Genomic DNA, 19,806 nt, shown 5'->3' with positions numbered 1-19,806 from the left:
GTTGAATGTTGTGAATAATACCAGGGGATCCTGAAAATCGGAGGGGAATCGATTCTTTAAAGTGTGTACCTTGTTGAAGTAACGAATGACTTTCATGTGAATTTTTAATGATTTCATTTCCATTAATTTTTTAGTAATTTTGATAAAACGTTGTGAGCCCGACAAGGATTCTCAACGATCATTTGTCGCCGGAGATTATATTTCGAATAACCGATAAATACTTGATCTCGAATTGATATAATACATTTTAGTACTGCACGTAACTTCCGTTATGACTTTTTTTTCATTAACTTTTTTCTTGAAAATAATTATCATGAGTTTCAATTAAAGTTTCCGATTTGTTCAATAAATATTCCAAATTATCAATAAAAACTTGGCCTCTAATTGATATCATACATTTTTATACTGCATGTAACTTGGATAGTACATTTTTCAATTTGTTCAATATTTATGAATTTTTTTGAAAATTTTTATTTTTCTTTACAGAATTTTTTTCCTGGTTCTGAATCTTTTTTCTATGTCATCCAGAAACAAGGGACCATCAATGTACTTGTCCCAACCTTTTTTTCCCAAGGTATTGTTATCGCCGAGCCAGCAGCATTTTTGTTAAATATTTTGAAAAAATTGGTTCGAATTCCTCAATTAATATATTATTTATTTCGTAAATAAAAATACAATCTTTCAGTTTGAAAAAGTCTTCAGTACATTCATTTTTACAAATGTTGAGATTCAAAACTGATAAATGTTCAAAGAAAATGAAATACAGTTTTTTGGTTCAAATATCAAACTAAAAATTCTTCTTGACGTTTATACAAAACCAATCAATTTTTAGATGCTATCTTTTCTCATTTACTACTTGTGTATTTTTTGTCTTTTTTTTATCTATCTAAATATAATTTTTTGCTCCGTTGGATATTGAAATAACCAACAATTCACGAATATTAAAATTGTGATTGTATGTTTGTATGCCGTATGTGTCGTGTTTGTTATCGTACCTTATCGATTGTGTCTCGAAGTAGCTATGATTTTTCCTTTCTTCGGTAACTTCCATGTTTTCAGAGTCATTTTTCTTTAATCCAATCTAGAATATGTTTGCGTTACCACCATATTTTTTGAAATATTCTCATTTTATTAAGAATTTTATACACGCTTGAAATTGAATTTGAATTCGATATGGTTTTATTATGGATATGCTACTTTCTAATAATCTTTGATAGTAAACAACTTTTCTTGCATGTTTACGAACAAAATCCAGCACTCGGCGATCCCATAACTACAGAAGGCCATTTATAAATCCATCGAATCACAAATTGGATAAACTTGAGGCTGAACTCATCAAATTCCAAGGGTATCTCGAGGAGGCTATTAAAACCGGTGTCGCAATTCTGCTCTGTTTTTGATTTCAAATCCAATTTTGATATTAATTCTACAATAATTGAACATTTTATGTGTTTTTGCTAATGTAAAATTCGTTTTCCAGCTACAAGCGAAGGATCAATTACTGATGTTCGATGGCGAGGAGCTGTGCATGATAGAGTTGGATCAGAACGCCAAAACACTTAACAACTTGCGCCCAACAGCTGAGAAGAAACAGCCGACTACAGCTCGAAGAAAAATTTTGATCCTGCGCTCGAGAAGAAAAGGCTGCACACACACGCAAATAAAAATATACACGTGAGCTAGATACTAGATCGTAGAGATTTGGAATTTTGTTTTAAATGAAAATGTTTTAAAACGGCAAAAAAAATGGGAAAAAACTATTTAGAATTTTTTGTATGATTCCCAACACTTTCTGTTCGACAAAATTTTATCATAAAATTGATATAATCTGAGAAAAAAATTTGTGAACCTTTTAGAGTCACACAATTTTTTGTTCCCGGAAAATAACAATTTTACGATGAAATTTTGTAGTACAAAAAGTGTCGGGAATCATCGAAAAAATGCCAATTCGTTTTCTGGCCTTTTTTTTGCTGCTTTAAAACATTTGGAGAATTCTAAAATTTCAAAATAGATTCGAAATATCAGGAATAAATAACTCGTAGTTTTTGAACGATTATAAACACTTATTGCCCCATGAGATTTCAACGTACAGTTAATAATTTTCGAGAAAGAAAATTATGAGCCCATCCGAGCGACATAATTTTTTTTCTTGAGTATTATTAATTTGACGATAAAATCTTATGAGACAAAAGTGTTTAGAACTATCCAAAAAATACGAATGAGTTTATCCCGAATTTTCAAAGCGATTTAGAAGTTTCTGAATTTGAAAAAAATGGAAAAAATTTCGAAAAACCCCCTCGTATTTTTTGAATGACTCCCAACACTTTTTGTTCTACAAAATTTCACCCTAAAGTTGATATTATCTCAGAAAAATAATTATGAATCTTTTAAAGTCACACATTTGTTTTTCTGAGATAATATCAAATTTACGGTGAAATTTTGTAGAACAAAAAGTGTTGGGAGTCATTCAAAAAATACGTGGGGGTTATTCGAAATTTTTTTCATTCTTTTCAAGTTCAGAAACTTCTAAATCGCTTTGAAAATTCGGGAAAAACTCATTCGTATTTTTTGGATAGTTCTAAACACTTTTGTTTCATAAGATTTTATCGTCAAGTTAATAATACTCAAGAAAAAAAATTATGTCGCTCGGACGGGCTCATAATTTTCTTTCTCGAAAATTATTAACTGTACGACGAAAACTCATGGGGCAATACGTGTTTATAATAATTCAAAAACTACGAGTGATTTATTCCTGAATTTTCTAAGCTGTTTTGAAATTTTGGAATTCTCCACATGTTTTAAAACAGCAAACAAAAAAAAATGGGAAAAAACTGATTGGAATTTTTCGTATGATTTCCAACACTTTCTGTTCTACAAAATTTTGTCATAAAATTGATATAACCTGAGAAAAAAAAATTGTGAACCTTTCAGAGTCACACAATTTTTTGTTCCCGGAAAATAACAATTTTACGATGAACTTTCGTACTACAAAAAGTGTCGGGAATCATCGAAAAAATGCCAATTAGTTTTCTGGCCTTTTTTTTGCTGTTTTAAAACATTTGGAGAATTCTAAAATTTCAAAATAGCTTAGAAAATTCAGGAATAAATCGCTCGTAGTTTTAGAACGATTATAAACACTTATTGCCCCATGAGATTTCATCGTACAGTTAATAATATTCGAGAAAGAAAATTATGAGCCCATCCGAGCGACATAATTTTTTTTCTTGAGTATTATTAACTTGAAGATAAAATCTTATGAGACAAAAGTGTTTAGAACTATCCAAAAAATACGAATGAGTTTATCCCGAATTTTCAAAGCTATTTAGAAGTTTCTGAAAAAAAATGGAAAAAATTTCGAAAAACCCCCTCGTATTTTTTGAATGACTCCCAACACTTTTTGTTCTACAAAATTTCACCCTAAAGTTGATATTATCTCAGAAAAATAATTATGAATCTTTTAAAGTCACACATTTGTTTTTCTGAGATAATATCAAATTTACGGTGAAATTATATAGAACAAAAAGTGTTGGGAGTCATTCAAAAAATACGCGGGGGTTTTTCGAAATTTTTTCCAATCTTTTCAAGTTCAGAAACTTCTAAATCGTATTGAAAATTCGGGAAAAACTCATTCGTATTTTTTGGATAGTTCTAAACACTTTTTGTCTCATAAGATTTTATCTTCAAGTTAATAATACTCGAGAAAAAAAATTATGGCACTCGAATGGGCTCATAATTTTTTTTCTCGAAAATTATTAACTTTACGATGAAATCTCATGGGGCAATAAGCGTTTATAATCGTTCAAAAACTACGAGTGATTTATTCCTGAATTTTCGAATCTATTTTGAAATTTAGTAATTCTCCAAATGTTTCCAAAGAGCAAAAAACAATGGGAAAAAACTGTTTGGAATTTTTTGTATGATTCCCAACACTTTCTGTTCTATGAAATTTTATCATAAAATTGATGTAATCTGAGAAAAAAATATTATGAACCTTTCAGAGTCACATAATTTTTTGTTCCTGGAAAATAATAATTTTGCGATGAAATTTTGTAGAACAAATATTGTTGGGAATCATCCAAAAAATGCCAATTAGTTTTCTGGTATTTTTTTAGCTGCTTTAAAACATTTGGAGAATTTCGAAATTTCAAAATAGCTCAAAAAAATGCCGGAATAACGAACGCGTATTTTTTGGATGAATTTAAACACTTACTGTTCCATGAGATTTTATCGGAGAGTTAATAATTTTCGAGAAACAAAATTATGAGCCCATCCGAGTGACATAATTTTTTTTATCGAGTATTATTAATTTGACGATAAAATCTTACGAGACAAAAAGTGTTTAGGCCCATCCAAAATATATGAGTGAGTTTTTCCCGAATTTTTTAAGCGATTTATAAGCTTCTGAACTTGAAAAGAGTGGAAAAAATTCCGAAAAACCCCGTCGTATTTTTTAAATGATTCCCAACGCTTTTTGTTCTACAAAATTTCATCGTAAAATTGATATTATCCGAGAAAAAAAAATTATGAATCTTTGACAGTAACATAATTTTTTTTCACGAACAATAACAATTTTACAATGAATTTTTGTAGAACAAAAAGTGTTGGGAATCATCCAAAAAATTCCAATCGGTTTCACGCCATTTTTACAATTGTTTTAAAAGATTCAGAGAATTCTACAATTTCAAAATAGTTTTAAAAATTCCGGAATAACTCACTCGTAGTTTTCGAACGATCAGAAACACTTCGTGCCCCATGAGATTTTATTGCGAAGTTAATAATTTTCGAGCAACAAAATTATGAGCTTAACCGAGTGGCATAATTTTTATTCCCGAGTATTATTAACTTTACGACAAAATCTTATGAGGAAAGAAGTGTTTAGAACCATCCAAAAAATACGAGTGAGTTTTTCCCGAATTTTTAAAGCGATGTTGAAGTTTTGGAATTCTCCAAATGTTTTACAACAGTTAAAAAAATACCAAAAAAGTAATTGGCATTTTTTGGATGATTCCCGGCACTTTTTGTTGTACAACATTTCATTGTAAAATTGTTATTTTTCGGAAAAAAAAAATTGTGTGACCTTAAACGGTTTATAATTTTTTTTTCTCAAATAATGTCAATTTTACGATAAAATTTTGTAGTACAGGAAGTATTGGTAATGATTCAAAAAATACAAGTGGGGTTTTCGGAATTTTTTTCTTTTCAAATTTAGAAACTTCAAAATCCCTTGAAAAATTCGTTCCAAGCAAGGACCCAGCAGTCTTCACTGCTGGAGAGTTCAATTCACATTGAACTACCCAACGATGAAAGTCGTTGGAGATTTATAGAACGAAAATCTTTTTGTTATATAAACAATATAAATTGTTTATTTATCACCGCTTTTTCAAGCGAGAACCCAGCAGTTTTCACTGCTTGCGAGTTCAATTTACGTTGAACTACCCAGCGATGAAAATCACTGGCGATGTACGAAGAACTAACGTTCTTCCACATAAACAAAATGATTTGTTTACTCATTCCGCTTTTTCAAGCAAGGACCCAGCAGTCTTCACTGCTGGAGAGTTTAATTCACATTGAACTACCCAGCGATGAAAGTCGCTGGCAATCTACTTAGAACTAACCTTCTTTACATAAACAAAATGAATTATCTATTTATTACCGCTTTTTCAAGCGAGGACCCAGCATTCTTTCCTGTTAGAGAGTTCAATTCACATTGAACTATCCAACTATGAAAATCGTCGGAGATTTATCGAACGAAAATGGTTTTTTTATATAAACAATATAAATTGTTTATTTATTACCGCTGTTTCAAGCGAGAACCCAGCAGTCTTCACTGCTGGAGAGTTCAATTCACATTGAACTATCCAACGATGAAAATCGTCGGAGATTTATCGAACGAAAATCGTTTTTTTATATAAACAATATAAATTGTTTATTTATTACCGCTTTTTCAAGCGAGGACCCAGCGATCTTTCCTGCTGGAGAGTTCAATTCACATTGAACTATCCAACGATGCAAATCGTTGGAGATTTATCGAACGAAAATCGTTTTTTTATATAAACAATATAAATTGTTTATTTATTACCGCTTCTTCAAGCGAGAACCCAGCTGTTTTCACTGCTGGAGATTTCAATTTACCTTGAACTACCCAGCGATGAAAATCACTGAAGATTTATGGAACGAAAATCGTTTTTTTATATAAACAATATAAATTGTTTATTTATTACCGCTTTTTCAAGCGAGGACCCAGCAGTTTCACTGCTTGAGAGCTCGATTTTTTAAATCAGCAAAAATATGGGACCACAACTTCATCTTGCATTATTTTTACTGTTACATCCAAGTATATACGTCGGTCCTTTTTCGACAGTACGGTACATGTAGGAACCCCGAACCGTACGATCGCTCGAATGGTCCCTGTATTATACATTACAAAATATTGATGGTACCAAGATGTACTATTAGGCGTAAACATAGAGTTTGTTTTCCATAATGGTACATTCCGGGACCGTCGATTTTTCGTAATAAATCTTTTGCAGGCCGAACGAAGATATTTACGTTTCTTCGTCCCTACACGCACCTACAAAATAATAAGAAGGGATCGTGTATCTGTTATTGCACTTCGGTATCTTATTGGTCACGGTATTGCATTAATTGAATAAGTTCCAATTCTGCCTGAAAAAGTGCCCACTACAAGATTGTACAGTTCTATCAGAACTATTGTAAATGAGCTAGAGAAAACGATTGAATTTTTAGTTCAACGGTCCTGCTTTCGCTCCTGTTCTATTGAACATTTACAATAGTTCTGATACAACTGTACAACCTTGCAGTGGGCCCTTTTTCAGGAGGAATTGGAAGTCATTCAATTAATACAATACCGTGATCAGCATTATACCAAAGTGCATCAACAGATATACGATCACTTCTTATTATTTTAAAGGTGCGTGTAGGGACGAAGAAACATGAATATTTTCGTTCGGCCCACAAAAGATTTATTACAAAAAATCCACGGTCCCGGAATGTACCGTTATGAAAAACGAACTCCACGTTTACGCCTAATAGTACATCTTGGTACCATCAATATTTTGTAATGTATAAAACCATAAACTTCCCCTAGGGAAAAAAAGGTTGGGACAAGTACAATGATGGTCTCTTGTTTCTGGATGACATAGAAAAAAAATTCAGAACCACGAAAAAAATTCTATAGAAATAATAAACGAAAAATTGTTAAGTTCAAAAAAATTCAACAATAAAAAACAATCGAAAAAAATTCTGTAAAGAAAAATAAAATTTTTCAAAAAAATTCATAAATATTGAACAAATTGAAAAATGTACTATCCAAGTTACATGCAGTATAAAAATGTCTGATATCAATTAGAGGCCAAGTTTTTATTGATAATTTGGAATATTTATTGAAAAAATCGGAAACTTTAATTGAAACTCATGATAATTATTTTCAAGAAAAAAGTTAATGAAAAAAAAGTCATAACGGAAGTTACGTGCAGTACTAAAATGTATTATATCAATTCGAGGTCAAGTATTTATCAGTTATTCGAAATATAATCTCCGGCGACAAATGAGCGTTGAGAATCCTTGTCGGGCTCACAACGTTTTATCAAAATTACTAAAAAATTAATGGAAATAAAATCATTCAAAATTCACATGAAAGTCATTCGTTACTTCAACAAGGTACACACTTTAAAGAATCGATTCCCCTCCGACTTTCAGGATCCTCTGGTATTATTCACAACATTCAACTTCGATTGGATCGGTACAAATTATGTTCAAATACGTCTTAAACGTACTTGTCCGGCCCATCACTTTTTATTCAAATTGCTCATTCGAAAACAAATCAGGGCTATTCTATAATGACAAATATAATAAAATGGATAAAAATAAAAATAAGATCTCCAATTAATTTGAACTTGATTGTTCGCAAGTTCGTATAGCAATATCCACTTCTCATTTTCTTCAGTGAACCAATGAAAATGAGAAATAATCAGGCGCATTACTAGAAATTTTCGAACCTACTCAGCCATGCAATGTTTTTTTTCTATAGTCACGTACACATTTTGATAAATATCACTAGTCGAGTACGACACGTGGATTCCTGGAATTTGTAGAAAAATGATTTTGTTGTGAATTATGACTCCATATAATATAAATAGATTAATCAACTTCATCTTTCATTTTCGTTTCATTTTGACAAGAGCGATTCGAAGGAAAATTATTTTCTCGGGAATTACTGTTCCTTAATATTAACACATGCATTAACTTCGTTTTTGATTTGTTTTCGAATGAGTAATTTGAATAAAAAGTGATGGGCCGGACAAGTACGTTTAAGACGTATTTGAACATAATTTGTACCGATCCAATCGAAGTTGAATGTTGTGAATAATACCAGAGGATCCTGAAAGTCGGAGGGGAATCGATTCTTTAAAGTGTGTACCTTGTTGAAGTAACGAATGACTTTCATGTGAATTTTGAATGATTTTATTTCCATTAATTTTTTAGTAATTTTGATAAAACGTTGTGAGCCCGACAAGGATTCTCAACGCTCATTTGTCGCCGGAGATTATATTTCGAATAACTGATAAATACTTGACCTCGAATTGATATAATACATTTTAGTACTGCACGTAACTTCCGTTATGACTTTTTTTTCATTAACTTTTTTCTTGAAAATAATTATCATGAGTTTCAATTAAAGTTTCCGATTTTTTCAATAAATATTCCAAATTATCAATAAAAACTTGGCCTCTAATTGATATCAGACATTTTTATACTGCATGTAACTTGGATAGTACATTTTTCAATTTGTTCAATATTTATGAATTTTTTTGAAAAATTTTATTTTTCTTTACAGAATTTTTTTCGATTGTTTTTTATTGTTGAATTTTTTTGAACTTAACAATTTTTCGTTTATTATTTCTATAGAATTTTTTTCGTGGTTCTGAATTTTTTTTCTATGTCATCCAGAAACAAGAGACCATCATTGTACTTGTCCCAACCTTTTTTTCCCTAGGGGAAGTTTATGGTTTGATATCACGCCTTTTTTCTCAAAAGTTCCTCATTTATGTTATGATGGTTATAAGATTTTAGTATAAATTTCTATGAATTATTTGCTTAGTATATTTTTATTGATTCCATTCTCATACGAACATTTTTTTATGGGATAATCTTTTTCATGAAATTATCAGCAAATAAGGGACCATCAATGTACTTTTCACAACCTTATTTTCCCTGGGTATGATGTTCGGCTTATAAAGTTGGTTTCCACCATAGAAAACCAATTTTTCGTAAAAATTGTAGTGAAAATATTTCGTCACAAGTCTGCCCTTGAACTTTGGCGATTTTTTCTCTTATACTCTAATATGTTATGCCTATTAGGAACTCAACAGCATGGAGGAATCCGGGATGAGGCCCGATAAATTAATTTCGGTTTATAATGTTGGTTTCCACGTAAAAGACCAATTTTTCTTCAAAATTGTACTGAAAATATTTAGGCACTGGTTTGGTCTTGGACTTTGGTGATTTTTCTCCTTGTCTTCTAATATGTTTTGTCTATTGGGAACCCAAGAGCATGAAGAAATGCGTGTTGTGGGCCGTAATATGATTTTCGGCCTATAACGTTGGTTTCCACGAAAAACAACAAATTTCTCGTCAACATTGTACAAACAATATTCCGTCACAGGTCTGTCCATGGACTTGGGCTATTTTTTTTCTTCTACTGTAATATGCTATGCTTATTGGGAACCCAAGAGAATAGTAGAAAGCGGGTTGGGGGCCGAGATATGATTTTCGGCTTATAACGTTGGTTTCCACAAAAAAGGACCTATGTTTCGTCAAAATTGTACTGGAAATATTTCGGCACTGGTTTTTTCTTCCACGTTGGTGATTTTCCCCCTTATCTTCTCATATGTTTTGTGTAATAGGAACCCAAAAGAGTAAAGAAATGCGTCTCGTGGGCTGTAATATGATTTTCGGCTCATAACGTTGGTTTCCGCGACAAAAGATCTATTTTTCGTCAAAATTATACTGGAAATATTTCGTCACCGGTCTGTCCTTGGCCTTTGGCAATTTTTTCCAAGTCTTTGAACGAAGAAAGAACTGACGTAAAGATTTCCTTAATAGAACAGATTTTATTTATCCCTTTTCTTCAAAATTCAAATGAAGGAACGCGAAAAATCCAACAGATTTGCCCACTTTAAATGTCGCTTTTGCATTCTGAATCTAGAGATTTCATCTCATCCAAAATGTGCTCCCAATGAAATATATTTCCAAAGTTTGCAAGTGGCCGCTGAAGTCCAATTATCCACAGTTTGATAGTTGCTGAAAAAAAGTACCCAAAAACTTCTAACATTTATTATGCCAGAACTCAAAGCAACAAAAAAACTAAGCGAACTTAATTCAGCGGAGCAACAGAACTCAAAGACGTTTAAGGTACCTGCATTGGTTTTGGAGGAAAACCATTTCAGGACAATTCAGAAATCAATTTAGAAATTCAAAAACTCAGAATAGAGTAGAAAAAGGAAAATTGAAGTATTTAGGAAAGCGGCAGACTTTTGTGATGAATTTTTTAGATTACATGATACGGTTGGAGTAAATGATTTGAATGATTGGCACACATGCTGTAACACAGAAATATCAAAGTTTGGAAGTATTCGCTGTATATCAGTCATATAAACTTCAATACTATTTGAAAAGGAACACTTAAAAGCTTGCCGAACCAAGTTCCATTATATATTACCATAATCAAAGATAAGGGGTGATCCGTCGCATATATATTTATCCACAGAAATTTCAGAGTTCGCAGGTATCTGCTGCGGTTCAATGTATCTGCGCAATGAGCTTCGAAGACAGCAATTTCAAATCTATCCATAAATGAGCAACTGAAGACTTTTATAATCAATTTTTTTATTAGAATAACTACACACTATACCAAGACCAGATTTTTTTTTGAAAATCTGATTTATAAAATGTGCAATTGAAGATCATGGTTAGAAACCTCTCGAATCATGTTACCACAATCATCATGAAGGAGTAGAAAATCATAGGACACATATTAGGGAACGAATTAATAATATGAATCGATCCGCTGCAAACTGACCCAGAAAGAAATTCGTGCAGTCCAAAAAAGAGTATCTGCACGGTGACGGCACGGTGACTACGCGGCACTGCACGCGTGCCGTTACATACGCGTTATGTCTGTCCGAACATGACTGATTTCTAACGCCACGGCGTAACGGCACGGCGTGCTTATACTGTGCCGTTACGTGCTGCATTCGCATACACTTCAGAAGCGGCACGGCAACAGCACACAAGCGTCACATGATGCAAGCATAGATGTTGCCGAGACTGCACAGTGCCGACACGGTGTGTACACTCTGTGGCGTCGACAGCTGCAGCGCTGAGCCCAATCGGTGCTGTTACCGCCCATCATCTAATGCAATGCAGCGTTTCGCTGTCTGCAGGGTCGTTGAATGGTTAAAATCATTTTTCAAGTCTCCATTCTCCATACGAGTCAAATGATAAAAGTTCTAAATTGATCTATTCGATTATAATTTCATTATACAGTATCAATTTTTCATTTATTGATTGCAAAATAAAAAAAATTTTTTGATTTCAATGCTATGTAAAAATTTTTTTTTTCGGTTGGTTGATCAAACTTTTCGAGAACTGATAGATAATTCATTAATTTCTTCGAATGAATGAGGCATCGGAATGCCGTAACCAACGACAGAAATAGTGCCAGACAGCTCTGTCGCTTAAGGATATTTGGTACAGGCTTACAATGTTGCCATGCTAAACCATGCTAAAACATAACAAATTTCCAAATGATCAGAATTTTATAAAATTTGGTCAACATATTCTTTAGTGCCAAATTTGACAATACAAATTTTTTAAGATTTTTCTTCTGTACAGTTATCGAGTAATTGATCACTAAAGTTCACGTCTATGAGCATAGCGTTTCCATATATATATATATATAGGTATTCATTCCGGGCATAAGAAATCTACTTTAATGGGTAATTACTCGATAACTAAGCAGAAGAAAATTTTGAAAAAAATGTCTTTTCGCACTTAATATTGAAGAACATTATCACCAAATTTGATCAATTTCTAATTATTTAGACTTTTGTACCATACATTGGTAATAAATAAGTCTTACTCTATATGTATCGTGGCAAAATTTGCTCTTGCTCTAACAATCAGCTACCTTCAAAATGAATGCGTTTTTATGAGTATTCTCTTCCGAATCAATTATCGCTAAATATTTATGCATGCAATTTATCATTGCAGCCTCGATAAAAAAAATTTGACTCGTAGCAATTGATTGGTGAGAAATCGTAACTTTGAACAAAACACGATTTCAAAACTGACAAATTCGGCATACCTATACTTACGTGATTTATTAGTATTTTCTCCATCAGATGATCAGTTTAAACAATAGCAGTTACTTAAATTATTTTTTTTGATCAAATCACACATTGAATTGAGATCTTTGATCTCGTGGAAGATTTATCGAAATTTGTTCAGTAGATTTCGACTGAAGAAAGCAATTATTTTTTTGAGAACCGGTTCATATTCGTGTAGGTAGAGAAGATGAATAAAAAAAAAATTTCGATTTCTTTGACTCACTTTCGATTTCAGATTTGAATTTCTGGTTTAGTTTTGATTGATTGAAATTATTTTGAAATGAGAATGTTAAAATCTCTGAGTGAGGACTGTTTCTAGTTAAGAGTGAGTTTCGCTAAAAAAATGATTTTGTTCTTCCTTCAAGCTTACTGCAGTGGTATGTGGTTTAAGGGGATATTACGATATTTGTGGCCCCAAGTTTTGGCCATGTAGTCTTCATATTTGGCCCGAAATATGACTTTTTTCAAGAGTAAAAAAAATCGAAATTCGGCTTTTAAGGGGGTGAAACAGAGATTTTTAATTTTTTCTAAGAGAAAGTATTTTTTGGCAGATTTCCTTGAAATTCGACGTTTCTATTCTAGAATATGAGTAATTTAAAAAGTGTTCGGCAGTTATTTGGAACTTATCGAAGGTGTTGCAGACCCACCCAACGATTCCGCACATACATCGAAGGTGCTTCAGACCCACCCAACAATTCCGCACACACATCGAAGGTGCTCCAAACCCACCCAACGATTTCGCACACATATCGAAGGTGCTTCAGACCCACCCAACAATTCCGCACACACATCGAAGGTGCTCCAAACCCACCCAACGATTCCGCACACACATCAAAGGTGCTTCAAACCCACCCAACGATTCCGCACACACATCGAAGGTGCTCTGTGCGCGTCTTCGTGAGTTGGCTACCGCCACACAAAAATAGTAATAAAAATTTTAAAAAACATTTGCCGCGGTTGAAATTTTAGGTGTGATCTTGTTTTAATCTCCTTTTTATGTGTGCAAAAGCTGGGTGTTCAAATTGAAGTGTCCCTTTCGGAACTATATCTGCGATCGCAACCATCAACGGGTGGGGGGGGGGGGGGTCGAGGGGGCGAAGCCCCCCGCGGGGCAGAGCCCCTGAGAGAACACACGTAATTTACAAATTTTTTTAAAACAATTTAGGTACCCCAAATAATATAATGCGCAAACTTCATGTCTCTCATTTTCCCCCCTCAAAGGCCGAGTTCCGATTATCTTTTTTTAAAAAAGTTTGCATGGTCAGAATTAGCGACCACAAATAATATACATTATAAAAACGCTGCAACTTTGAAACCACTTCCCCTTAATGGTCGAACTTGGATCTTGAGTGTATTAAAAAAAAGTCTGATTTTCGATGGAATATAGACGCTGTATCGTCAGAATTAGGGACCACAAACATTATAATGCTTCAACTTTCAACCCCCTGTTTCACCCCCTTAAAGGCTGAATTTCGATTTTTGTCACTCTTGAAAAAAGTCTTATTTTGGGCCAAATATAAAGACTGCATGGCCAAAACTCGGGGCCACAGATATCGTAATACTGCCTGGTTTAAGATTTGTCTGTGAATTTAGGATGGGTTAAAGTTTTTTTAAACCACTTGGAAACAGTTGACAGTATCGCTTGAAAATACTTAGTCGTAACGACCTGTTTCAAGGCTAGTCGTTACGACTAAAAAAATTCTTTGAATTCATTTTCAAACGAATAACAATATTTTCTTGAATGACTTCTTTCTTGGAGGTTTGCGTACAAATTGCAACCAAATCGGTCCGTTCTCGCGATGTTTTCTTTTTTCGTAACTGTTCATTATTTATGAAGAAGGGTTGTTTTTTCCTCATTGCTTTGAGCCATAGCGAAAAGTTACATTTCCAATGCGTTCACTTTATCGGGTTCCATTCCTACAGTTGTTAACGAAAAATATTTAAAATGGTAAAACGTTCTCGTACTCTGATAAGTTCCAATTTTTTCAATCGTTCTGAATAATGACTAGAGTGTTTCTGTATAATTTTTTTGAAGGGTTCTAGTTTTCAGCGCATCATGCAAATTTTGGAATTATTTGATTGTAGATAAAAAGAACTTCATCTATATGGTGGTGATATACCCTGAAGAATTCCAATTTACCTAATAATCCTAAATAATAACTGGAATGGTTCTGTATAATTTTTTGAAAAGTTCTAGCCTTTAGCGTTTGGTGGAAATAAAAAAATGATAATTGGAGATGAAAAAAAACATCAACTATGAGATGCTGTCGCACACGTACAGATTTCAGATTATTCAATGGTTCTAAATGGTAACTGGAGTGTTCGCGTATAATTTTTTAAAGAATTCCAGCATTTAACATTTCGTGAAATTTAGATAAACGATAAGTGTAGGTAAAAGGAAACTCGAACGATGAGATGCTGTCATACTCTTATAAGTTCCAGTTGATCTAATGGTTTTAAATGATGACCGTAGCGTTCCAGTATAACTTTACAAGGAGTTCTAGCTTGTAGCATTTCGTGAAATTAAATAAATTATTATTGTTGATAAAAAGGAACTTTCTTCATAAGATTTTGTCGTAGTCTGACGAGTTCCAGTTTTTTGAATGGTTCTGAAAAATGAATGGAGTGTTTTTGCATAACATTTCGGAAAGTTGTAACGTTTAGCGTTCCGTGAAACTTAATAAACTATCATTATTGATATGAATTGACTTCAACTATGAGATGCTGTCGTAGTCTACTGACGAGTTTCAGTTTATCGAATGGTTCTGAATGATGACTGGAGTTTTTCTGTATATCTTCCCAAAGAGTTCTAGCCTCCAGCGCTTTATGGAATTACGAAAAAGACTATTTTCGATAAAAAGAAACTTTAACTTTAATAAGATGCTTTCGTAGTATAACTAGTTCGAGTTTATTCAATGGTTCTGACAATGGTATAGCCTTTCTGTATAATATTTCGGAGAGTTCTAGCCTTTAGCATTGCGTGAAATTAAATAAATTATTATTGTTGATAACAAGGAACTTTATCCACAAGATTTTGTCGTAGTCTGACGAGTTCCAGTTTTTTGAATGGTTCTGAAAAATGAATGGAGTGTTTTTGCATAACATTTCGGAAAGTTGTAACGTTTAGCGTTCCGTGAAACTTAATAAACTATCATTATTTAAATGAATTGACTTCAACTATGAGATTCTGTCGTAGTCTACTGACGAGTTTCAGTTTATCGAATGGTTCTGAATGATGACTGGAGTTTTTCTGTATATCTTCCCAAAGAGTTCTAGCCTCCAGTGCTTTATGGAATTATTATAATTATTATTGTCGATGAAAAGAAACTTTAACCATGAGATTCTGTCGTAGTCTGGCGAGTTCCAGTTTGTTCGAGGATTCTGAACGATAACTGAAGTGTTTCTATATAACTTTTCGAAGAGTTCTAGTCTCCAGCGCTTCACGGAATTTTTGAAATGATCATCAGTGATAAAAATAAACTTTACTCATGAGGTGCTCTCATCGTCTAATGAGCTCCAATTTATGTAATGATTCCAATCGATGACTGGAGCAATTCCGTATAACGTTTCGGAAAGTTCTAGCGTTTAGTTTTTCATGGAATTTCATAAATTTTTATAGTAGCAAAAAGAATGACATGCAGTCATTTTCTAATGAGTTTCAATTTATTCAATGGTTCTGAATGGTGAATCGAATATTTCTGTATAACGCTTCGAGGAGTTCTAGCCCTTATCATTCCGTGAAATTAAACAAATTATTGTTTTTGATAAAGAAGGAACATCAATCATTGGAAAAATAACAGTACGGAAACATCTAAGTAAGATTCGTACTGATATCAGTCGTATTCGAAATAGATAGTTCCAAGTATTTAAACACGTTTGGAAGCGTGAAACGCGCATGAGTGATTGGAAAAATTGCTAAATAAAATCTATACTAAACGGGTGTCGTGGCATGGCAAGAGCTTGATGTGACAGCGGAATCAAACAGGTACAATTGTATATTCTTCGAGTTAGATCGTAATAAACATTGTAAGTTATCACCACCAATGCGCATCTTCACGGCAGTATCACGTTAACATTCCAAAGAATTACAAATAGTGGTCTTTTTTACAATTATGTATCTTATTTTCAACTTTCAAGGGCTTCTACTATTTTTTCATTATACATTGAATATATATATGAGCAGATCCATTGGATTTCGCCCAATTTCTCGGGAGGGGTCTTTCGATTTTTCTCAAACTTAGATACTTTAAAGCACCTTAAAAACTATCCCCAAATTTCAAGTCTCTAAGTGCTCAAGATCACGAGAACGAGCCTTATAAATATCAAAAAATGACCATTTTTTGCCTCTTTTTAAGATGATGCTTCACACAAACTTTACGTTCACGTCAAGTAATACTGGTTCCATTTCCTTTAGTATACCATCTAGATTATAGAAAAACGTGGTCCAGTCATCCAGATCAAGAGGCCTTTCATTGTGATCACGTTAAATGAATTGAAAATTTCAATAAAATGACCATTTTCAAATTGATGCTACAGGCTTGTTTCTAGCTTAATTGACTTCTAATATGGCTCATTTTTTTCATTTTTTATACCTTTCAAGCGAGTCATGCCGAAAATTCAGATTGCGTGAAGAAGCCTAGAGAGATATCATTCCAAAGTTGGTCTTTTTCGAAATTTTACGAAAAATCGCGAACTTTGACCGTGCACCACGGATTTCTATCAACTCCGAAGTTCACAAAAATTTAGGTAAGAGTAGTTCTTTATATCTAGAAAGACCCGCTTCGAGGAATTTCTTGGCCGGAACTTCCATCACTCTTTACAGCTTGCCGAAGATCACACAACTCCGAGTGCTTTAATATTGAAAAATGTATGATGCAGTGTTTCTAATTTTATTTTTAGGCTGTTTTGAGAAGTTTTCAGTACAGTCGTATTGAATCGAATCTAGAGTCGCGGTAGCGACTCTGAGACAAGTACATTTATGTATGACGAGTCGCTTCCAGAGAGTCTTTACCGGAGCGAGAGTGTTTTTCAGCTGTTTTCGATAATTTTTCTTTAATAACTGAATAATTACAGTATTCCAAAGAATCCTGCAAGATGACGTATTTTTTATTTTTTTTTATCTTTCGATCGCGACCTCTACGAACTCTGTAGCTTAACGCATTGAAAAGATATTAATTATTTATTTTTTAATTTCATCAAAAAATGTTGCATTTTTTCGCACACATTTTTGATGTTTATTTGTTTTTTCTTTAGTGACAAATCTGGTGCCATAATACATTTTATATATCTATATATTTTTTTCTGGTGCCATAATACAAATTGTATACCTATATATTTCCATGAATCTGTTCATGCTTCAAAAATTTGGAAAGTAACAGTTCCCCGTTGTATTCAAAATTTAAGCTGTCAATTTCACGAAATGTTATCGAATCATTCAGGGATTAAAGGATACCACATGTTCGTTTTACTAAAAAATCTGAGTCACGTATTGTGGCCGAATCTTTTTTTTTTAATGTTCTTTTAGTAGGTATGATGCTATCGAGTAAATCGTTGGATAGGGCTTTTTTTTACTCGTGCTTATCGTTGATGATAAGCATTGGAGTGAATTTAAGTGAAGAATGCGCCAAATGTACATTCGTACATTCTTTATTTTTTGTATGAGCAAAGCTTGCAGGAAAAAAATAGTTACGCGCGTCATCGTACGAGGTTAGAATGATGTGTCGGTGCATACGCAGTAGAGAAACGATCTCAACCCCTTTTCACCAAGGGCCCAAGCAAAATCCATCTCTCGTAGGTGGCTTGATAGTTTTCGATTTCTAGGTCGACGGCTCCATGGTTTTTGATGTCCAGATCGACGGCTCCATAGTTTTCGATGTCTAGGTCGACGACTGCAAGGTTTTCGACATTTAAGTCGGCGCCTCCATAGTTTTCGATGTCCAGATATATTTCTTCATGGTTTTCAATGTCTAGGTATATTTTTTTCCATTGTTTCCGTAATCCAGGTCGTCGGCGCTATAGTTTTTAATGTCTAGGTATACTTCTCCATGTTTTTCGATGTCTAGGCATATTTCTCCATGGTTTTTCATGTCCAGGTATAGTTCTCCATAGTTTTCGCTATCCCGGTCGACGGTTCCATAATTTTTCATGTCTAGCTATGTTTCTCTACGGTTTGCGATGTCTAGGTTGACGGATCCATGGTTTTCAAAGTTTGGGTCGATAGCTCTATAGTTTTCGATGTACAGATCGACGGCTCCACAGTTTTTGATGTCTAGGTATTTTCCCCGTAGCTTTCGATGTCGAGGTCGATGACTCAATGGATTTCGATGTCTGGATATATTTCATCATGGTTATCGATATCCTGATCGAAGACTCCATGGTCTTCAATAACAGGGGAGATTTCAAGAACCCAGAATATCGTGAATAAATATCACCGGACACTGATAAACATGAAACTGTCAATCTAGATACTGGAACCTAATGAAACATGGAAACGTCCTCTCAAACATCGAAAAACAATGACAATAACAGTGTTAACATGGTAATCATTGAGGGATTGTTCTCGACCCCATAAACTATGGCGACCTAAATATCGAAAACTATGGAGCCGTTGACCTCGTCATCGAAAGCCGTAGAGAAATATAACTAGACATCAAAAACTCTTGAGAAATATACCTGGACATCGAAAACTATGGAGCCATCCCCCTGTACTCCTGTTTATTCTTATTGAACTGCTTCAACATTGGTGGGCTTGAAGACACTGTTGCAATAAAAGTAGCGCTGCAGCGCTACAAGAAAACTATTCACACGCTTAACCCTCTCGGACCATATGTTGCTTCTACGCAACACGCGCTTCCAGGCCCAATGAAACTGCATCGGTCGGGGTTCTAACTGCCTATTTCAATCACGCAAGGTTAGATTGCACCTTAGATACTCCTAAACCAAGAGATAAACTGCTTTAACTCATCGAAATATCAATATGAAGTCGGCGTTTCATGTTGAGTTGGCGTTGTGTGAAAAGGTGCTTTAGTTATCGCAAAAGAAAAGTGGGTATAAATTTTTTTTTCGTACTCCAAATGTTATTTCCTTTCAAAGGGAAGCTAATATGATGTATTTAAGGTATTCGGTGCTAGATTCATTCGTAAATTTTCCTGATTTTGCTCCCCAAGGACCTGGTGCTGAGCGCAGCGAACATTCAAAAATTCATATTTCCCAACAAAAAAACCGAAATGTCACAATGGATTCGGAAACTAGAAAGTATTTTGAGATAAAATTATGAAAAGAATCATTTTCCGTCAACGCGAAATAGGTCTCGGTCTGAGAGGGTTAATCGCACGGAATGCACCCTAGTTCGGAATAAATTTTCAAATAAAATGTATTGTGTATGATATAAATATTG

Source organism: Venturia canescens, chromosome 3 (assembly GCF_019457755.1).
Source record: "Venturia canescens isolate UGA chromosome 3, ASM1945775v1, whole genome shotgun sequence".
In the NCBI taxonomy this organism is placed as follows: domain Eukaryota; kingdom Metazoa; phylum Arthropoda; class Insecta; order Hymenoptera; family Ichneumonidae; genus Venturia; species Venturia canescens.
Note: the sequence above shows the minus strand (reverse complement) of the source record.